Raw genomic sequence first — 24,052 nt, forward strand, 5'->3', positions numbered from 1 at the left:
CTCATCGGGGAGAAAGTACCGCAAACGCGGGCTTCCGAACCCCCGAGAGCGGGCACTGGATCTGATGGCTAAGAAAGAAAAGATAGGGACTTGAAAAGACCCGTCTTACATTCCTTCCAGTAGATCCGAAAGCGAATCCCGCGAGCACAATCACCGCTCCGTTTTTTCCTCGACAAAAGCGGGGCTGGCACCGCGAGAAATGCCAGTGAAAGCTCTCTCCTCAAAGAGAGCCTTCTGAGAGTGAAGCAAAGGCTCGCATCGCAGCCGTCAACTCCCTCGAGAGCTGACACTGCGCGCTTCACTCTCAAGCAGACAACACACAAGCTGCGTGTGTCCCTACCTTTTTTTTTTGGCAGGGAAAACACACAGCCTGAACGCTGCCGGTTCTCGCCCAAAACTTCTCTTGATTGAAACTTTGACAATGGAGTTCATCAGTGGACAAACGACACTAAATAAGATTCACAAACAGATAGTGACTGACACACACACACAGAGCGCTTGCTGAAGACACAAGGCTGATTTCCGGCTTTGCCGCTCATGCTTTATGCTTCCTGGTCTCTGACGTCACCCGCCTATGACGTCTCGCCCTTCCTTTGGACTGATTATACGTGACGTTTCACAAACGAATTTCGGGAGAAGCGTGCACGGATAATTAACACGGCCAGTTCATCATCATCAGCAATTACACTGGTTACCAATCAGCTCGAGAAAACGCCTATAAATAATCAAGTACATCATACCTTCGTTATCTCTCGACTTTCAGAATTCGGTTCGCGCAGTTTGCCATCTCATCACAGACCCAATTTTCCATCCAACGAAGAGATCTAACATTAGACCGGGGATTTTTTCAGATCTGCTGCAATTCGCCGGCCCCAAGATCACTTCTATCCCGCCTAACAAAGCCGCCGAGCATCAAGCGTTATCGCGACACCTGCTCTTCTCAAACAGCCACACGCTGTGGCCAACAGATCGTGCAAAGCCCTGAGCTCGCCTCGCTCGACACCACCAGAGAAGTAATGGGGCCGCGCCCCAGATCTCACCGAAGCAAAGCCTCACTCACTTGCTCACTCACTCGCAACGCAGTTTCGAGGCTGCCTCCACTAGTAACGCAGACCGTGTGTTGCAAATTAATATTTTTCAGGTGAAGCTGCTAAAATGCAGGTCTCGCTGCTAAAGTTTGTTAAACGATGTTATGACGTAATTCTGTCCGATGTCGATGCCATTTTTTATCCATGAAGCCAACAAGGCATTTTTTCAGAGTTGTTATCCACACCGGAATGTCTGAACCCATTAACGTTACACCTGCCTTACCGTGCATGTCCAAACCTCACTCAGATGATACAGACATAAGTTTCATTTAAATTTTCTGGCAGGATCAATTTATTTATGGAAATATTTCACCATTTACTGGCGCGATCACTCAGAATTGATCTAAAACGCAACTGCCCTCGTGTTTTCCGCAGGACAGCAATCGTGAGTAAATTTTCTGTTGTCTTTTAGGACTGTAATATGAAAAGCATGCAAAATAATTTTTAGAAACCATGTGAAAGTGAATAGCACATAACTGCGAGTTAACTGCTATAAACATGTCTATTGGTAGAATGTGTTACAAGACTAAACATGCTTCGTTTTCAAAGCCTCTGTTTCTACAGTCCATACTACAACGTGAAAACAGCATTCTCAAATATATCCACTCTGGAGAGCGTTCAAAGGCTGGAAGGCCAAAATGAGAGGAAAATATGTTTTTCAACAGGAACATATTAATGTGGGCAAGGCTCGAGGAATTGTCTAATGTTACTAATCCCTCTACTTTCCCGTAGCCAACATCTACAGCAGCCGAAGCAAGCATAAGCTGCTTTTACTTGCAACACTGGCCTGCACATCCCAGTATTTGCATCCTGTTACTTCTAACCCCCCCCCCTTTTTTCTTTTTTAGTGTCCTCCAGCTCAAGTAGCAGACATTAGCATAAGGCTGCCTCTGCTAGCAGTGCAGGCTACTCAGGTTCAAGACTTCACACACCCCAACCCCTTCGCATGGCCTACAGCAGCTGAAGCAAACGTGAGGCTGCCTCCATTTGTAAAAATGCCCACAACTCTTCCGCTCCCTCATGCTATTAATAAACCATTTTCTGTTCAGCGGCCTCCAGCTTCCGTAGTAAACACTAGCGTCAGGCTGCCTCCGGTAGTAGTGCAGGTAGCACATAGGTTTTTCAGGATTCCCTTCCTGTGACCAACAACACTTGAAGCAAGTGCGAAGCTGCTTCCACTTGCAACCCAGACCCTTACTTTCTTCCTGCTGCTACTTACCTCCTTTTTCCTTTTCAGTGGCCTCCAGATCCCGTAACAGACGTTAACGTGAGCATGCCTTCGATAGCGGTGCAGACCCATCCACAACCCCTTTTCCGACAACCCTCTCCCCTACTCATTGCCTGCAGCCCCACAGTCTAACCCCAGTGTGACATTGCCTCTCATATTGGCGCAGGCCCCTATACCCACCGTTCACCTCCTCTTTCCCCCTCTTTTCATCCACTTCCGAAGCCGTCCCAAGTGTGAGCACGTCTCCGCAGGCGGCTCCAGCAGCTATCTTTCCTCCTCCTCTCTTGCTCCCCCTTCCTTCTCTATGTTCCGCCCTACCCATCCCTCCGAACACCCTTGGCTCAGGCCCCGTTGTCCGCCATTCCCCTCCTTTCCCCTCTCTCTTCCACTCCCAGAGCTGTCCCAAGTGTGCGCATTCCTCCGCTAATGGTGCAGGCCCCAATGCCGGCCATTTACCCTCTCTTTATTCCACTACCAGAACCGTCCCAAGCGTAAGCACATCTCCGTAGGTGGATCTTTCCTCCTCCTCTCATGCTCCTCATTACTTCTCTGTTCCACCATACCCTAATGTCTCCATATAAAAGAAGATCACCGAACCCTCATCAGCCAACCCCCTTAACGCCAGTCCATCCCTGTTCACTCAAACTCGTGACCCACCATAACTAACCCTCTTTAAACATCCCCTTATCCATCCATAATAGCCCATCCTCACTCCAGCATCCCAGCAGTGCCTGCTCCTGCAGGAGCCTCTATCTGTTTTTCTCCACTGCCGCAGCAGTGCCCGCTCTCGCAGGATCCTTTTTTCCATATTTCCTCAGTGCCGCAGCAGTTCTCGCTCCCGCTAGAGTTGAGCGATATGGTCATTTTTCAAATCGTCATATCGTCAGCCTGTAAGATCGACAATGCACGATATTATCATGCATAGGTGGAGCTAAACCCCTTGTTCTTGACAAATCATAACTATTGGATGTTTTAAACCGCGCAGGTGCGCGAGAGAGAGCCTATGGAATCACCAATAATCAAAAGCCGCCGCCCCCTCCATCGGTTTCGGAGGATTTCACCAAAATCACTGGTCCGCTTCTACATTGCCCTCCCAGCCGTTAGATTTTCCCCAGCCATTAATATCCTCACCCCTTTTCGAGCTATATCATCTTGTCCTGGCAGCCTTTCTGTGGGGAAAAGAATGGTCCAGCATCGTTATTCACTGCGATAACGAGGCTACTGTACATTGAATTAATAATGGCCGTTCTCATTCACCCACCTTAATGCCCTTTCAAAGACGTTTAATCTGGATCTCCGCTAACGATCAGTTCATCATAACCTCAAAAAACATTCCTGAGGCAAGTTTTGCTTTTCAGAAATTCAGGCTGTTGGCACCGCAGGCGGAACCCCTCCCAACCCCAGTACCTCCTTAATCAGATCTAATATTCCTCTGAATCATCCTCTGAGACCCCTTCTCAAAACTTCAAGAGATTCTATTCTCCAAGCCATTTCCCCAAGTACCCTGCAGTCATACTTCACAGCATGGAAAAGCTTTAAAGCATTCCACTCCGCCTTTAATCTACCGTTCCCTGATTTTTTTCCCTGCTCTCCATCACCTCATTTATATCACACCTCAACATTAACAAAACCCTCCAAGTCAGCTCCATCAAAAGCTATCTAAGTGGAATCCAATTTTTCCATAAACTCATATTTGGTTCACCTCACCCCAAATAGCCAATTCACAGACCTCCCTTCTCATCAAAGGCATTCAAAGAGCCCACCCCACGCGCCCAGACTCCAGGCAGCCCATAACCTTCGAAATCCTGATTAAATGCATTTCTACGCTTCGCAAAGGTTACCATTCCATCCACACTGCTCGAACGCTAGATGCCATGTTTATTCTAGCCTTCTTTGGCTTTCTCAGATGCTCAGAGCTCACTACCACTTCCAGCTTTAATCCAAATATCCACCCCACCATTTCTGATCTAGCAGTCCTGGACAATGAAGCCATGTCATTTCATATAAAGTGATGTAAAACAGATCAGACCATGAAGGGCCACTTTATTTTTATTTTTAACCTCCAATCACCTATTCTCCAATACCAAACTCTCCAAGCCTTCCTCCTGCTCAGGAAAGCCCAAGCTAAATCCCTTTCCGACCCTCTTTTCACAGACGACTGTAGCCGCCCCGTCTCCCGTCTTTGGTTCCAGAAACACTTGAAATCTGTCTTGCGTTTGTCCGGCATCTCGATTTCTCCAGCCATTCCTTCAGAATCGGTGCAGCCACCACAGTGGCTCAAAATGGCCTTTCCCAACATCAGATCCAAACACTCGGTCGCTGGTCATCAGAAGCTTTTAAGAGCTACATCCGATCAGACCGCGTAAATCTAAAGAAAGCCCATCAAACCCTCATCACCCACCCATTTTTTTTTTTCCCTAGCCATCTCCATTTCCCAATTCCAACAGCACCCCGCTCCTTCAGGAGCCATCATATATTTCCCCCGCTGCTACAGCAGTGTCAGCTCCCGCAGGAGCCTTCACGTGTTTTTTCCTCACTGCTGCAGCAGTGTCAGCTCCCGCAGGATCCTTTACGTATTTCCTCACTACCGCAGCAGCGTCGGCTCCCGCAGGGGCCTTTACGAATTTCCTCACGGCCGCAGCAGAGTCAGCTCCCGCAGGAGCTTTTACGAATTTCCTCACTTCTGCAGCAGTGTCAGCTCCCGCAGGAGCCTTTACGCATTTCCTCACTACCGCAGCAGCGTCAGCTCCCGCAGGAGCCTTTACGTATTTCCTCACTGCCGCAGCAGTGTCAGCTCCCACAAGAGCCTTTTTTCATATTATCCTCACTGCCGCAGCAGTATATGCTCCCGCAGGAGCCTCTCCATATTTTCTCCCTGCCGCAGCAGTGTCAGCTCCCGCAGGAGCCTCTCCATATTTTTCTCACTGCTGCAGCAGTGTCAGCTCCCGCAAGAGCCTTTTCCATATTTTCTCACTGCCGCAGCAGTGTATGCTCCCGCAGGAGCCTCTCCATATTTTTCTCACTGCCGCAGCAGTGTCAGCTCCCGCAGGAGCCATTCCGTATTTTTTCCACTGCCGCAGCAGTGCCAGCTCCCGCAGGAGCCTTTCCGTATTCCCTTACTGCCGCAGCAGTGCCAGCTCCCGCAGGAGCCTTTCCATATTCCCTTACTGCCGCAGCAGTGTATGCTCCCGCAGAAGCCTCTCCATATTTTTCTCACTGCCGCAGCAGCGTCAGCTCCCGCAAGAGCCTTTTCCATATTTTCTCACTGCCGCAGCAGTGTATGCTCCCGCAGGAGCCTCTCCATATTTTTCTCACTGCCGCAGCAGTGTCAGCTCCTGCAGGAGCCATTCCGTATTTTTTCCACTGCCGCAGCAGTGCCAGCTCCCGCAGGAGCCTTTCCATATTCCCTTACTGCTGCAGCAGTGCCAGCTCCCGCAGGAGCCTTTCCATATTCCCTTACTGCCGCAGCAGTGTCAGCTCCCGCAGGAGCCTTTCCATATTCCCTTACTGCCGCAGCAGTGTATGCTCCCGCAGGAGCCTCTCCATATTCCCTCACTGCCGCAGCAGTGCATGCTCCCGCAGGAGCATTTTCCATATTATCCTTGCTGCCGCAGTAGTGTATGCTCCCGCAGGAGCCTCTCCATTTTCCCTCACTGCCGCAGCAGTGCATGCTCCCGCAGGAGCCTTTTCCATATTATCCTCACTGCCGCAGCAGTGTATGCTCCCGCAGGAGCCTTTTCGATCTTCCCAACTGCCGCAATAATCGCGTCTCCAGTGGGAGTTCCCATCTCTCTCTTTCAAGTGGATGCTTCCATGGAGGTCATATAGACACTGCCGTAACATTTATACACCAAAGGACGCCCAGCACCCATCTAACATTTAAGCACAGCTTTTGGGGAGACGTAAATTTGCGTATCTGGCTGCTGTCACGTTCTAATTGCTTTTTGGGGAGCACTTGGGCTAAGCCGAACTCCGAGCTCAGACCCCTCTCCCCGGACTGGGGGGGGGGGGGGGGGGGTGGTAGGTTGCCCCGGGCTCGGGAGTCTTGCCGGGCTCGGAGCTCTCCCCCCGGACAGCACGCCAAATACACATAACCTTTATTTAATTATAAGTAAATGCGAACTCGTGAAGTGACGTTTCACAAACGAATTTCGGGAGAAGCGTGCACGGATAATTAACACGGCCAGTTCATCATCATCAGCAATTACACTGGTTACCAATCAGCTCGAGAAAACGCCTAAAAATAATCAAGTACATCCTACCTTCGTTATCTCTTGACTTTCAGAATCCCTCCGCCACCCCGATCTCGCACCTTCAGCCAAGTTTCTACCCCAGCTCAGGTAGAAAAACTCAGGGGAGCACTTGGGTTAAGCCGAACTCCGAGCTCAGACCCCTCTCCCCGGACGGGGGTGGGGGGGGGGGGGGGGATGACCCGGGCTCGGGAGTCTTGCCGGGCTCGGAGCTCTCCCCCCGGACAGCACACCAAGTACGCATAACCTTTATTTAATTATAAGTAAATGCGAACTCGTGAAACATTATTCAGAGACGTCACGCTGGACGCGTTCCCCAAACGTTCTCGACGCAGTTCGAGTTCCTGAAGAGGAACCAGCCGGCACAAAACAAACATAACTAACTGACCAGAGAATCTGATAAAGTTGCTTTGTCAAAGCTGATAAAAGTCCAGTTATAGTCAATGGAACATATGTGATAACCGTGTTCACAGTAGTGATTAGAATGAGGTAAAACACCCTTCTCTTCATGTAGTTTTCCTCATCTCTCTCTTTCACTTTCTCTACTGGCCCTGAATGTTTCAGAGCTCTGAGAACAGCCACACAGCAAACAACTTAATAGAGAGGAAGAGTAGAAATTGCACAGAGAGGTACCACATATACATATAAATAGTAAATTTAAGAAAACTAAGCATGGAGATTATACAGGATCCAAGAGTGATTGTCCAGGCTGCAGTGCAGCAGATGACTCTATATCTGAGAGGTTTGTACTTCAGAAAGGTTACAGGATGAACCACTGCCAGATAACGCTCAACACAAATCAGACTCTGAAACAGTGGAGAACCAGTGATGACCATTCCTAACAAAAACTGGGATAATGATTGTAGACTTGGAAACAGAAACCATTTTGTTGACAAAATGAGCAAAGAGTTCATAGAGAAAAAGAACCCACAAACAGAGAGATTGAGGATGAAGAAGTCTGATAGAACTCCAATTCCTCTTCCTGTAACGATGAGCCAGATCACATAGGCGTTTGTAGGAAGACCAAACATGAAACTGGAGCCAAAAACAATACATTCAAGAATGCCAATTTCATTAAATATTAATATCGTGAGGTTGGTGGATGCTTCATGTATGGTGTTATTTGTGTCATATTATGTAAGTTATTCATGTCTTCCTCATCTAACTTCACCAAAAAAGTAAAGGAAAAAAATATATAAATAAGCAAATAAATATTGTAATCACATTCTATGGATATAAGTGTGAATCAAAAGGTTTGGGATAGTAGTCACAACCAGTTTTGAAGATAACATTTGAGGATAAAATTAATGCAGATTATAAGTCTAATAATTAAAACAATATATTGGTTTTCTAGTGAATCACCTCAAATACATAAACAGAACTCAGGCCTTTTTATATAATAATCAATCTATCTAACCTTCCCACAATTCCTATTATGTGACTTTCAACAACAATGAAATATATCACATCACAAAGCACATCAGAAGAAAACGTTCTAAACTGAAAAGAGAAGTTTGTCATCTGAAGAGTGAAGGCCCAGTCTCAATGCTCTGATTTCAGCTATCACAAGTACTTGTGCATGATTTTATATTCTCACCATCACACAGTACATCAGCTATGCAAACAATAAGTGTAAATAATACATTTTAAAGGCCATGGTGCTCAACTTTAGAAAACTAACTGAATACATTCAAGCCGCAAATGCAAAATTATGTCTTCTATCATGCATGGGTTATTTAATGAACAAGCCATTTCCTTCACACATGGGTCACAAACAAGATCCCATTTCAATGATTGCATCCAAATTAAATTTACAAAAGTGACTATGTATAAAATATGTAACAGCGTAACACACATTAATGTAAAAAAATAAATAAAACAACATACTTATGGTGACCTGTACTTATTAAAATATATAAAAGATGAAGTGATCATATTGAATTTTATATGTTTTTTATGATTAACTATAAGGAAGGGTTTTCCTGCAAAGACAGAAAATGAGATCAAACACCCTGCAGAATGAGTGAATGAATGAATTAATGAATACATACATAAATATATATACATACATATAAATAATAAAACACTCTAATTTGAAGAGATCTCGAAGAAAAAGCAAAGGACTCCCAAACTTCTCTCCTCACTTATATGAGTCTTCTTTCCTGCTCTTCCTCCACCAGACTCAAGTCACTGAAAGTTTATTAAGAATGTCTACATACCACATATGATGTATCTTGTGAATCTGTTGTTGTTTTTTTCTTCCTTTCATGGTATCATTTCAAATGTAGTTATAAAATGGTCTCAATTTCACAGCAATCACTTATACTATGAGAAGCATTGAAAACTTTGAAGAATTAATTTCTGCTGATTAGCAGGGAGTCTCTCACAAGGTCTCTGGGCAGGAGTGACCTTTGGGTCATGGTTTCATGACCACCCAAACAGTCTTCTGTGTCTTTACAACTTAGAGTTGAATATTTCTTTGTTCTGCTCTGGGTATTTAAAGGAAAGTGGCCAAACCCTCATTTGAACTCTCCTGAAATCATTATGACTAGCAGATGTGGAAACTGGTGTTACTTCAAATCTGCTTCTAGAAATGAATGTGATGTCCAGAATAATGAAATATCTAAATTAAGCCACATTGAATCTTATACTAATCCACTATTTTGTAAGATAATAAGATTTGGAGAAAAAATATATATAATACATTTACAATCAGATTAAACATGGAGATATAATTACACTGAAACTCGATCCTAATACATGAAGTGGACTTTGCAGAAGCACAAGAAAATCACCTACAGATACTGTTTTAAACCTTTGCGCACACCATTAATGATTCCGTTGTTAAGCCAATGGTTCTTGCTGACAAATGGTTAAAACCTAGTTTGTAAGAGAGTGATTTATGCATATTTCTCTCCTAATTTTTTCACTTCAGAAAGTAATATTACAGATTATGGGCCAGAAGCAATGGTTTGAAGTTAAGGCATCATAATCTTGTATTTGTTTCTTACAATTTCTCTTGGATAAATGTACAGTGCAGAAACTATGGAAATACTCAGTGATGATTTCAGGCCTATTACAATAACTTCTATATTATGTCAAACTATGGAGCAAGTTTTAGCTAGTTATTTAACTTCAAGTGTGGCCTCTAAGCAAGATCCATTTCAGTTTGCATATAAGAAAAATAGAGGCACAGACGATGCTGTACTGACCCTTTTTAATACAGTTACTAAACATCCTAACATCCACAGTTAAAAAATGGGAAGGATATGCCAGAATTTTAATTGTGAATTTTAATTCAGATTTAAATTGAATGAAGACACATCTTCTTTTAAAAAGGCTACTGGATCTGAATATTAATCAATCCTTATATTACTTGGATTAGAAATGTTCTCTCTTGCCATTCATTAAGAGTTAGAGGGTGTCAGAGGGGTGATGTCTGATGTGCTCACTGTGAGCAATTGCTGCTCACAAGGTTGTGTTCTTTCCCCTCTGCTGTTTATATTTTTACTAATGAATTTACAATAAATAAGATTTTTTTTTTTTTGAGTATTTAAATATGCTGATGAATATGGCCTTAGTTGGCCTGCTGGATAAAACAAACTCTATATGATCTGGCTTTCCTGACTGATATCAAGGCCGTTGAAACTTGATGTTGTTCTAGCCAATTAGAAATCAATGTTGCCAAGACTAAATAATTAATTATGCATACAAAATGAGATGTGATATGTGAGCCGATTTCACTTGAGAGTCAACCAGTTGAAATTGTGAAAAATTTTAAGTATCTTGATTCAGTTCTGGATTCTCAGTTGAGTTTTGCTGATGATTTAGAGTATATTTTTAAAAGACGCTCTCAGCAATTTTTCCTTCTCAGACAGCTTAGCGGTCTTGGTGTTAGTAAGCACATTTTGGAACTTGTGTATAAATCCATTATCGAAAGTATTGTAACCTTTAATCTGTCTGCCTGGTATGGTATCTAAATGGCAGACTCAAGAACAGACTTTCCAGAATTTTATCCATGGCAAATAGAATAATTGGCTAGCCTCTGAACTAATTAATGCAACTTTATGCAGAAAGGACAAAGAAGAAGGCTAGAGTTATTCTTGCAGATAGTTCTCGTCCTCTTTTCAGCCATTTTGAGCCCCTGAAGTTAGGTAGACATTAGTCCTCTAGCAGAGGTGGGTAGTAACGAGTTACATTTACTTCGTTACATTTACTTGAGTAATTTTTTGGGGTAACTAATACTTTTCGGAGTATATTTAAAGATGGGTACTTTATACTCTTACTTGAGTAAATTTTTGGGGAAAAATCTGTACTTTTACTTCGTTACTGTGGGCGACGATCCTCTCGTTACTTTATCTTAATGCAATAAATGTTATAAATGCTTCAGTTTATTCCAAACGCGCCGTCTACTTTTCTCTGGGCAATGAGCGATGCCCATTCGTGAATGATTCATTCTTTTGAGTCAATTCTGTTCAAAGGCTTGATCAAACCAATTGGCAAACGAGTGAATTGGTTCATGAATCAGTTTGAATGAGTCGTTCAGTTCCCTGCCGCAAGCGCTGAGCATCTGAAGCGGTTCACTTAGAGTTTTAACGTTTAAGAACAGAAAGAGCGTTGAAAACGTGGCTGGAACTGCACTGAAATGAAAGCAAATCTGCAAAGGCTATTATTTGCTTGCGATGGAGATCCTTATTAGATGAACACCACGTGTGCTGTCTACTGTTTAACAGGTAATAACTTGGGCTACATTCGATTACAGTACACGATACCACTGTGACATTAGTTTGTTGTACGTGTGTGGCTTATAACAGAGGGGAGTCAAGTTGAATGCAGCTTCCAAAAGACAAAAAATAGCCGATTAAGATTTTATTAATTTTAATACATATCATCAGCTGCTAAATTCAGATCTGTGATTGCTTGCTGGCGCTGAGCCAGAGATAGATGTGTTTTTACAGCGCTGCGCATTATAACAAATCACACATGATTCTTTTGAGCTTATTAAAGCATTGACCAATCAGAGGTGTTCCGATGAGTCATCGCTAAAATGCCGGTGCTTCCTTCACTCGCTCGCTGACTGAATACCTCTTTCTGGCGTCAGAAACAACAAAGTGCAGATGTGTGTACGAATCTTTAATTAAGATATTGATTTCACAGTGTTAACAGTTTCAGTGATTTTAATGGGAGATTCTGAGAGTGATTGAACTCTAGACTGTCAGTGAAAATGATCTTTAATAATGTAAATGTTATTTGCTCTCTTTCTGAACAGTGAAAGATTAGTAGCAATATTTATATCACATTAACTTTCAATGTTAAATTCACATTTAATATAAAGTCAGTCGTATTAAAAATATGTTATGGCATGACACCTATATCTGTTACTTAAGTAAACAGACAGGGTTTTATAATAAATTACATAAATTGGAGTAAAGGCTGATAAAAAATATACATTTATACACACACACACATACATTACATACATTTTATCTATATATCTAAATAAAAATAGGCTCAGTATATATGACCAAAAGTAACTAGTAACTAACTACTTGAGTAGATGTTTTATCCGATACTCTTTTACTCTTACTCAAGTAACTATTCAAGACTAGTACTTTTACTTTTACTTGAGTAAATATTTCTAGAAGTACTTTTACTTTTACTTGAGTACAGTTTTTGGGTACTCTACCCACCTCTGTCCTCTAGTAAAATGTGTTTAAGAGGTCCTTTATCCCAAATGCAATTAAAATAATGAATTCAGCTAGTTCATTCAGTGTTTAATCAAACAGTACATAAGGCATGAACTGTATCTTTTATTATTTTTTTATGTAATATGTTTATGTGTCTAGTGATTATGATTTTACTTTATTACTCATTTTGTTGTGGTGGTTAGCCAAAGACAATTTTCCACTGGACAATACAGGTTATACAGTATACATTGGCGTGGTAGTGGTAGTGGGGGGAAAAGTGGACCTGACTACCCAGGGCCCCGTCTAGTGAGAGGGCCCTTTGAAATCCCATCAATTTTTTGTATTTTTTTTTTTTGTACATTTTTATTTTTTTGTAGCCTAATTCGAATTAATTGGGCCCTCCAATTGATGTCATTATTCATTTCAAAATATATTGAGAACAACAACTATACACCAACACCAACAAATCGGGCTTTCAAAAAAAAGAAAGACAGGAAGGAAAAAGAAAGGAGGCAGAATGAGGGGAAGCAGCTGATGACTGCTTTCTTTCCAAAAGGTGAACTGAGTTTGCTTGTTATGCACCTACATCCAATTAAAGTTAACGTAGTCAACTCCAGACAGCTGCTGCTAATGTATGTGTCACGGCTTACGCTGCTGGAAGGAACACGGAGCCGAGGGATAAACGAAACAAGGATTTATTAAATCAAACATAGGCAAGGTAAGTAGCAAATAACAGGTGGCAAGTAACAGGTAACAAGTGGACAAGTTGACAAGTAACAAGTAGACCCAACAAAACAGAACTGAAAGGACAAGGCTTTTATACAAGGGATAATGGGGAAACACAGGTGGATGGCATGACTAAATTAACAGGGACATGGAACACATGCAGAAATGACTAGACACACCTGGGAACTAATCAAACCACACACGGAAGACAGAAACTGGGTCACAGGGGCAAAAACACACAAAATGAGTCCAGGTGTGTGACAGTATGTATGCTAATGTTAAATATTTAGCTTAGTTTGTCAACCAGGCTGCTTGTTGCTGTAAGTAAATTATGGGCCAGGCCTAATGTCAGCTTGCCAACATTAACCAGTTTCAGAAACAAACAGTGCTGTGCTTAAAAGCTATAGTCAATGCTCAATAAATTCATGATGTTATCAAAGCCAATGAATAGGGTTGCAAAATTCTGGGAATTTTCAAAGTTGGAAAATTTTCATGGAAGTTAACAGGAATATAAGGGAATTAATGGGAATTTACAAATCTGAAAGGTTATTCCTTTATAGTTGACATTTTTTTTTTCATTATGGCAGGCTTAGCTTATTTGATTGGTTTCTGAGGGTACAGTTGTCTCGTGTTCTCCTGTTCAAAAATAAATGTTTTTAATTTAAATCTTGAATCAGTATCATGGATCAAAATGTTAGTACACAAACAAACCCAATGTAGCCTAAGGTTTAAAGGTATTTGAGCACAAGTAGGCCAAATGCATCAATTCAGGTAGTGAATGAAAGAACCAATCATTACTATAATCTGTTTTGATTATAGATTTAAACACTATTTATACTTGTTTATATTCAAATAATTAAAAAAAAAATTTCATTCAAAATTGAATTTTCAGTTTGCTAACCCGCATCGTACAATGGCATGTGTAGGGGGCCCACTGACATTGAGAGTATACAGGGCCCAGAATTTGGTGCTACGCCCCTGACTGTATACTGTGGATTATGGTGATGTTTTTATCAGCTGTTTGTACTCCCCTTCTGATGGCAGCCATTCACTGCAGAGGATTCATTGGTGAGCAAGTGATGTTAATGCACCAATTTTTTTGTTTTCAGATGAAGAAACAAACACCTTTACATCATAGATAAGTCAATTTTCAACAAATATTAATTTTTGAGTGAACTATTCCTTTAAAAATTTAAATCACAACATGCAACATGCACAGAAAGTGTGTCAGAACGCAAATGTGATAGTTCTGTAAGTCACTTTACAGAGATAATCAAATGAACCCATTTAATTTTAACCCAATGTATTTTGTTTTATGCACATTATTTGTGAGTGTGTATGTGTTTGTTTAGACTAGTTATGTGTTTGTGAATTTGTTAAAAATTTTGTGCACAATACATATGAGTATTTGGTTCTGATTCCCCACTTGTAACAAAGACAATTTAACAATAGTGATCTTGTTACATGTTTTGAGTAGTACCTACCTTTAATAGGGTATTTCCCTTACCATGGAAATTAAAATTACTTTTGAATCAATAAATAATCAATACTGAGCATTTGCTAAATGAACTGATCAGTTACTTGTACTGTAAATTTTGCTTTATCAAGCCAATTCGTGGGGAAGTTGTGGCCTAATGATTAGACAGATTGACTCCTAACTCTAAGGTTGTGGCTTCAAGTCTTGGGCTGGCAATACCACGACTGAGCTGCCCATGAGAAAGGTACTGGACCCCTTACTGCTTCCCGCCACATACAACCCGAATTCCGGAAAAGTTGGAACGTTTTTTACATTTTAATAAAATGAAAACTAAAAGACTTTCAAATCACATGAGCCAATATTTTATTCACAATAGAACATAGATAACATAGCAAATGTTTAAACTGAGAAAGTTTACAATTTTATGCACAAAATGAGCTCATTTCAATTTTGATTTCTGCTACAGGTCTCAAAATAGTTGGGACGGGGCATGTTTACCATGGTGTAGCATCTCCTTTTCTTTTCAAAACAGTTTGAAGACGTCTGGGCATTGAGGCTATGAGTTGCTGGAGTTTTGCTGTTGGAATTTGGTCCCATTCTTGCCTTATATAGATTTCCAGCTGCTGAAGAGTTCGTGGTCGTCTTTGACGTATTTTTCATTTAATGATGCGCCAAATGTTCTCTATAGGTGAAAGATCTGGACTGCAGGCAGGCCAGGTTAGCACCCGGACTCTTCTACGACGAAGCCATGCTGTGTTATAGCTGCAGTATGTGGTTTTGCATTGTCCTGCTGAAATAAACAAGGCCTTCCCTGAAATAGACGTTGTTTGGAGGGAAGCATGTGTTGCTCTAAAACCTTTATATACCTTTCAGCATTCACAGAGCCTTCCAAAACATGCAAGCTGCCCATACCGTATGCACTTATGCACCCCCATATCATCAGAGATGCTGGCTTTTGAACTGAACGCTGATAACATGCTGGAAGGTCTCCCTCCTCTTTAGCCCGGAGGACACGGCGTCCGTGATTTCCAACAAGAATGTCAAATTTGGACTCGTCTGACCATAAAACACTATTCCACTTTGAAATAGTCCATTTTAAATGAGCCTTGGCCCACAGGACACGATGGCGCTTCTGGACCATGTTCACATATGGCTTCCTTTTTGCATGATAGAGCTTTAGTTGGCATCTGCTGATGGCACGGCGGATTGTGTTTACCGACAGTGGTTTCTGAAAGTATTCCTGGGCCCATTTAGTAATGTCATTGACACAATCATGCCGATGAGTGATGCAGTGTCGTCTGAGAGCCCAAAGACCACGGGCATCCAATAAAGGTCTCCGGCCTTGTCCCTTACGCACAGAGATTTCTCCAGTTTCTCTGAATCTTTTGATGATGTTATGCACTGTAGATGATGAGATTTGCAAAGCCTTTGCAATTTGACGTTGAGGAACATTGTTTTTAAAGTTTTCCACAATTTTTTTACGCAGTCTTTCACAGATTGGAGAGCCTCTGCCCATCTTTACTTCTGAGAGACTCTGCTTCTCTAAGACAAAGCTTTTATAGCTAATCATGTTACAGACCTGATATCAATTAACTTAATTAATCACTAGATGTTCTCCCAGCTGAATCTTTTCAAAACTGCTTGCTTTTTTAGCCATTTGTTGCCCCCGTGCCAACTTTTTTGAGACCTGTAGCAGGCATTAAATTTTAAATGAGCTAATTAAGTGGATAAAAGTGTAAAATTTCTCAGTTTAAACATTTGCTACGTTATCTATGTTCTATTGTGAATAAAATATTGGCTCATGTGATTTGAAATTCCTTTAGTTTTCATTTTATTAAAATTTAAAAAACGTCCCAACTTTTCCGGAATTCGGGTTGTAAATGGCTGCCCACTGCTCCAGGTGTGCTCCATACTTGGCTGTATGTCACATCACTTTCACTAATTCTATTAACCTATCCAAATATTATAATTAATTATAACAAGGTATGCTAAATTATTAATATTCCCCCTTGGAGCTAATTTGCTACAAAATTAACAATTGTGAAATATTTTGATAGTTTTATTTATTTATTTATTTTTTGTCTTTTATCTCAGTATTCCTATCAGTGTTGTATAAGGTTTTTTTTATTCATAACAGTAACACTAGAATGTGCTCAAACAGTTTAAAATAGCTGGGCTAAGATATAAATAAACAAAATTTAACTGCATAAATATGTTAATTCAGTATACACATTATCCCACCATAAAACACAATCTTTCTCACACTTTTCCAAAAATAATTATAGATTATTTCAAAGGGTTACTAATGAAATATTACTTGGAAATTTTCATGTCTGGGAAAAAATGGGATAATTTTCTTGGCAATTTATGCAACCTACAAATGGATGCAGCCTTCCTTTTGAGAAACAGTCTACATGTTGTCATTAACAGCATACTGACGTTTCCATACATTTATGCTGATGCTACATGCGTAAACAACAAATGTTATCAATCAAGTGTTGTATTTATTAACTAACAAAGATGAACAATTGTGATGCTGTAAAAATCTTTACTATTTATTCAACAGAAAATAAATCACAATATGCATGAATCATATAATTTATGGATCTAAAAATTAATGATAAATGCTAAATTACACTTGCATTAACAGAAGAAAAAAAAAGATTCAAATAGTAATGCCATCAAATTTGATTTAACCTAAAATATGTATTCTAAATAAATATACGTAAATGTTTATAAAATACGATTTCTCTGGAACTGCTCAGATATTCTATTCAATTTGTGTTCTATCTCTCTGTGTTAATCTCTTAAATGAATTTTCCCCGTGCATCTATTTATTTATTTATTTATAAAATTAACTAAATAGAGCGATCAGGTAATCAGGACTCTAGGACGACAGACAATAAAAAGGATTTATAACCAAATGTCTCAGTTATGTTTTTTTGTTTGGAAAACAGAAGAAGGACAGTTTTCCAGTCCGTTGCAGATAAAGAACAGGCTGAACAAAACCAGCCAGCATAAAACAAATATAACTAAGTGACCAAGCGATCTGTATATTCTGCAGTGTCGCGATAGAGTGCAATCCAGTGATAGTAAATGGAACATATGTGATAACCAAGCTAGCAGTTGTTACTCGGATTAAATAAAGTGCTCTTTTCTTCATGTGGTTTTCCTCCTCTCTCTCTATGCCTCTCTCTCCTGGTCCTGACTGCTTCAGAGCTCTGAGAACAGCTACGAGACAAAACAACTGGATGAAGAGGAAGAGGACAAACTGCAGTGAGCAGATCCATAGATATACAGAAAAAGGAAATGAGAGAAAACTGAACATGCAGAACAAACAACAGCCAAAAATAAATATCCAGGCTGCAGTGCTGCAGATGACTCTATATCTGAGAGGTTTGTACTTCAGAAAGGTTAAAGGATGAACCACTGCCAGGTAACACTCAACACAGATCAGACACTGAAACAGAGGACGACCAGTGAAAATAACTCCAAAAAAAAACTGAGTCACTGTTGTGAGACTTTGAAATGGAAACCATTTTGTGATTAGAATGAGCAAAGAGTCCACAGAGAAAAAGATCCCACAAACTGACATATTAAGGTTGAAGAATTCTAATGCAATTCCACTTCCTGTTCCAGTGATAATGAGCCAGATTACATAAGAGTGTGTAGGAAGACCAGATAAGAAGTTGAATGTCAGCATCCAAATTTCTAATATGTCCATTTTCCACAATGAAGATGCTGTGAGGTTGGCAGATGAATGAGGTTCAGTTAAGTTCTTCATTGGTTCCATGTTTATCTTCTCCAACCAGAACCAGAAGAACAAAGGAAAAATGTTGCAGTTGTGATCTATAGAAAATGAATTGTCTAAGTGTTTCAAAGATAATCAATAAAAAGCAGATACATTAATGCAAATTTTATAATTCTACACAATACCTCAATTATATCCCAAAAAATACATACATAAATATCATGCTATAAAACCATGCTAATTTAAATGGGTTTAATATTCATATATTAAGTTCAAATTATTATTAATATTTCCCCCACAGTTCAATAAAGTTTTACTGAACTAATCCATCTGGCATGCTCATAACTCATAATAAAGACTTTGTTATCATAGAGTAGAGACAGACAATGAATCAAAGAAAAAAAAGAGTTTGTCACCTGAATAGTGAGTGTTCAGTCTCTCTGGTTTGACTTCTGTTTTATAAAGGGATTTCACAGCTGTTACAAGACCATGTGTGCATGATTTTGCTATGTAAACATCACATACTGTAGAACATCAGCTATGCAAATATTTCAAGTAAAAATCAGTAGGTAAAAAAAAAAAAAAAACAGGCTTGAGCAAACATAAACAGATATTTATTTATTTTTTTTTCTCTGTGGAAAATTAACAATTACCAACCAAAATACTACTTACAGGATAATTAAAAAAAAAGATATGTAGTATTACAGATTAAGTACAAGTATAGGCTGATTGTTAAAACTATTCTGTCTGTTTGTCAGACTAAGCATACTTAAGAAATTATGTAAAGTATATCTCTGATCCCTACATAAAACATGGACAAAGTACGCTCTCCTATTTTTCTATTTTTGGTTTAACAGAAGTTACAGCACACTTAAATAAACTTTAAGTTATTATTATTATTATTATTTTATTGTATTTTTTTATTATTACTATTATTTGTAGAGGATGCTTATGAGGAACAGAGGCATGAGAGTTTTCCAATGCGGTGCAGATAAAGAACCGGCTGAACAAAACCACCCAGTGAATAACAAATCAAAGCAGTGATTCGCAGTTCCAGACTATTTTGCTTTGTCACAAAACGAAACAATGCTAAAATAAAAAATGGGACATTTATGAAAACCGTGTTCATACTAGTTATTAGAATGAGATGAAATGCTTTTCTCTTCATGTTGTTTTCCTCTTCTCTCTCTCTCGCTCTGTCTCCTGGTCCTGACTGCTTTAAAGTTCTAAGAACAGCCACAAGACAAAAGAGCTGGATAGAGAAGAAAAGAGCGAACTGCAGTGCAAAGAACCATGTGTGTGCTGTAGTATTGAGCGCCATTAAAATGAACATGCTGAACAAACAGGAGCCAAGAGTTAGTATACAGACAACAGTGGAGCAGATCACTCTATATCTGAGAGGTTTGTACTTCAGAAAGGTTACAGGATGGACCACTGCCAGGTAACGCTCAACACACATCAGACACAAAAACGACCAGTGATGCCTAGCCCTTGGATAAAATTTGACACTATCTTGAGATAAGAAAACCAAATTGCCATTGAATCTACAAAACAGAATATGCAGATTCCAATCTCACAAACAGACAGATTGAGGTTGAAGAACTCTAATGCAACTCCACTTCCTGCTCCTGTGACGATGAGCCATATAACATAGGAGTGTATTGGCATACCAAACAGGAAAGTAAAGCTGCACAGAAACAACTGTAGACTGTCTGTTAGCCCAATGGATTGAATTGTGGCATTTGCAAATGCTGCGAGTGTGTTGAAGGTCACTGTAGAGTTATTCATCTTCTTGTCTTGTATAAGACCCTTGGCAATAAAAAATAATTTATCTATAGGAAAATATAAGAGTAGGTATATTAGATAAACAAGCTACTAGATAAAAAAGGTTACACTTTATGAGAAGTATACACTAATAAAGTACTTACAAATTATTTGGAAACTATTAATAGTTAATTCATACTTTATTAGCTGTAGTTAATATATTAAAATAGGAAGTCAGTAGAGTATTAAACCCTTTAAACCTATGGAGAGCCCCTGTACACCACATATGCCAGTGTGTGTATATCCTTTAATCTACTTGTAAACATTTTAAGAAAGACTAGTCCAATTAATGTTCAGTAAAGGTTGGTTTATAACACTTAATTACATTTTCTCGTTTTTTGTGACTGAATCTAAAGTGAGAACTATTTACTGATAATTACCAATGAACAGTTCCTTTACAACAAGGTAATTATATTGTAATAATTGTGTTAACTACAGAGACAATGAATGAAGGATTGACTCTTTGTATGGACTATATTGATGTATTATCTACAGTTAACAAAGTATGCATTAACTATAAATTACATTTTAGCTAATGATTTGTAAGTACTTTATTAGTGTATACTTATTATAAAGTGTTACAAAAAAGAGACCTTGCTTTGTTTTACTCAACAGCTAATTCAGTAGCCCATAAATCAAACTACAGTATGTCTACAAATTACACTGATATTTGCATTTCACTGAATGGAATAACAAATTAAGTTAAAATATTTCACCTGAAGCGTGAATGTTCAGTCTTTCTGGGTGTAAATAATACCCGGTCCTGTTTGTGTAGTCTCACTTCAGAGTGGCCACAAACATTTATCAAAGATGTGTCACATTAAACAAAACATAAGCAAATGCATGTGGTTGAAAATGTGTGATTTGAATGACTTTCATTCAAATTAATTAAAACATATGAATAGACTGAGAAATGGTGAGCATTTCCACCCCCACTTTGGACATTACAATGAAAAATAAATTAATGTTATAACTTGATGTTAATAAATACTTGTAAACATCATATTTAATGATGAATGAGACTTTAATTCCTAGTGACTACTCATTCAAGGTATACATTTTAACGGTGTTAACTCTACTTAGCTCATATGCATTGCTGTGAAAATGTTTTTACTTTTCTATGTTTTAAATATAATTACATATTTGTAGAATTTTCGATATAATAATTTTTTTTCATGACCCACAAACTAGAAATTTGAGATACTGCATAATACATGAATCATTTATTTAAAAATAAATAAATACCAATATGACAACCACAGACCAAACTATTACAATAAGTGCAAACAAATAAAACGGCGCTAAAAGGGGTATGCACAAGTCAGTTTAATGTGGTAGACCTCTCTAAATAAAATGTACAGTAAATATTATTAATAATTACAATTAATGAACAAAGCTACATAACTTGAAAGAAAGAGGCGCTTACTAAACGTAACCTCGGTTCTCTCTAGAAGAGCGAACGAGTACTGTGTCTTAGCTAAGACGCTACGGGAAAAGTCTCTTTTCACGAAATACTGAAGCAAAAAATTATCCTTAATTTTGTATTTTTGTAAAGCGCATTTGCAGCAGTACACAGCCATAGGTGAGACGGCTCGTTCGCTCATTGGCTTGTTCTGCGGCAACTGCACAGCCTATCGAGCGCAGGCTGATGCAACATCAGACCAGTAAGGGCGCTTCGCGCCCTTCTTGCCACTTCCCACCGAAACGGGTGTGGCCCAACCTATAAAAGGAGCTCGAAAAGGCTGACTCACCTGATTTATTTCATCGCCGAAGCGAACCAGAGTGAATCGTGCGCACGGCAGAGAACGCAGTACTCGTTCGCTGTTCTAGAGAGAACCGAGGTTACGTTTAGTAACCGAGTACGTTCTCTTACGAGAGCTCTCTCGTACTGCGTCTTAGCTAAGACGCTACGGGAACCCAATGTAAAACACCTTGCGCGCAGGGATCACACACCAATAAACCTGAAGCAACACCCAGGATTTACAGTGCACAGTCACCTGAGCGACTCACAGAGAGTCCAGGACAGAAAGGGGGGAAAGCCCTCCGTCCCCTATCCAGCAGCATCCGTAGATGCGGCAATATGACATCACACAGCCGAGGCAAGGCTTGACCAATGTGGCAATGCGGGTCTTACGCAATACTGCCCATATAACAGTCGGTAGCGCATAGCGCTCATGAACTCAGAATTCCCCTCAGGGCCCTGATTCGACTATACCGACAGCAGCCTTGCTTGCAAAGCGGGAACCTCCAGGTTGTAAAACCTGATAAATGTAGACGGCGAGGCCCAACCTGCCGCCATACATATATCCTGCAAGGAGATCCCAGTAGACCACGCCCATGACGAGGCGACGCCCCTTGTGGAGTGTGCTCTGACGCCCAATGGACACTGAAGGCCCCTGGAAGCGTAAGCTAACGCTATGGCGTCAACTATCCATCTGGATAGAGTCTGTCTCGAAACAGCCATTCCCTTGGAACGTCCACCGAACGAGACAAACAGCTGCTCCGTCTGTCGAAAGGCAGCAGAGCGAGACACATAAGCTCTTAAAACCCTGATAGGACAAAGAAGACTCGAGTCTCTATCCTCTCCTGACACCGGCAGGGCAGACAGGGCAATAACCTGAGCCCGAAACGGCATGTTGAGGGATTTCAGCACATAACCGTGCCTAGGTTTGAGTATGACCCTTGAGTCATTAGGCCCAAACTCCAAGCACGACTGGCTCACCGAGAGTGCGTGCAAATCACCCACACGCTTCACCGAAGCGAGAGCCAACAAGAAGACTGTCTTGAACGACAGATGCTGAAGGCTAACCGATTGGATAGGCTCAAAAGGGGGACCCTTCATGGCCTCCAAAACCGCCGCGAGGTCCCACATAGGGACTGACGGAGGTCTGGCAGGATTCAGCCTCCTAGCTCCTCTGAGGAACCGGATGACCAAATCATTCCTTCCTATTGACTGACCGAGCGCTGTTTCAGAAAACGCTACAGATTCTGTAGCCCAGAGACATGCACTGCCCTCAACGAACGCACGTTGCGCTGAGCCCAAACCAGGAGGCGTTCCGCCAGCCTGTACAGGTTTCGGGACCCGAGACCGCCCTGGCGATTTATGTAGGACACCACAGACATGTTGTCCGAACGGACTAAGACGTGGTGATCCTTGATTTGGGGACAAAAAAAGTCTGAGAGGAGCGAGCGCTGCATCCATGCACCTCGTAAACGTACGAGGAGCCACGGACAAGCCGAACGGCAGGACTGTAAACTGGTATGCCTGGCCCTCGAAGGCGAATCTCAAATATCGCCTGTGGTTTGACGCTATCTGTATTTGAAAATACGCGTCCTTCAGATCTATTGACATGAACCAGTCCCCTCTGCGAATCTGCGCGAGGAGCTTCCTGGTCGTAAGCATTTTGAAACTGCGTTTCATCAATGCCTTGTTCAGCTGTCTTAGATCCAGTATGGGCCTGAGATCCCCGTCTCTCTTGGGCACCAGAAAGTATCTGCTGTACAGCCCCCCCTCGCTTTGAGCTTGAGACACAGGCTCTACAGCCCCTTTGCTCAACAGTTTTGATATTTCGGCCCGAAATATGTGTGCTACTTCTGTTTTGACCGTAGTTTCGACGCGCGCTGAAAAGCGCGGAGGGCGTTGAAAAAACTTTAGCGAGTAGCCTCTCTTTATAATGCCTAGCACCCAATCCGAAACCCCTGGAAGCGCTGACCATGCATCTGCATGAATGGCTAAGGGCTGGATGCGAAGCGCGCACTGTTGACTGGGCAACGGCGGCGCTCGGGTGCGCTGCGCATTTGAGGTGGGGAGCGCGCTGATCACAGCGGGCAGATCGCTCCTCCTCGACCCTGTCTCGGCGCTTAACCTACTGGAGGAAGGCTGAGCAGGTCCCGTGGGACTCGAGATGTCTGCAAGTAACTGTGGGCTGTATATGTGCACATTTACCACTTTCAACTCGCTGTCTGCCTGTGCAGAGCGTACGTGCACGGGCTTCGTTTTTACAGAAGCCATGCGCCGTAT

The 24,052-nt window shown here is 41.0% G+C and overlaps 1 pseudogene; it reads right to left on the reverse strand.

The window, feature by feature from the left end:
- Positions 1-19,156: 19,156 nt before the first annotated feature.
- LOC132116539 (G-protein coupled receptor 4-like) lies at positions 19,157-19,995 on the reverse strand (annotated as a pseudogene).
- Positions 19,996-24,052: the final 4,057 nt, after the last annotated feature.

This window comes from Carassius carassius, chromosome 36 (assembly GCF_963082965.1).
Source record: "Carassius carassius chromosome 36, fCarCar2.1, whole genome shotgun sequence".
NCBI lineage: Eukaryota > Metazoa > Chordata > Actinopteri > Cypriniformes > Cyprinidae > Carassius > Carassius carassius.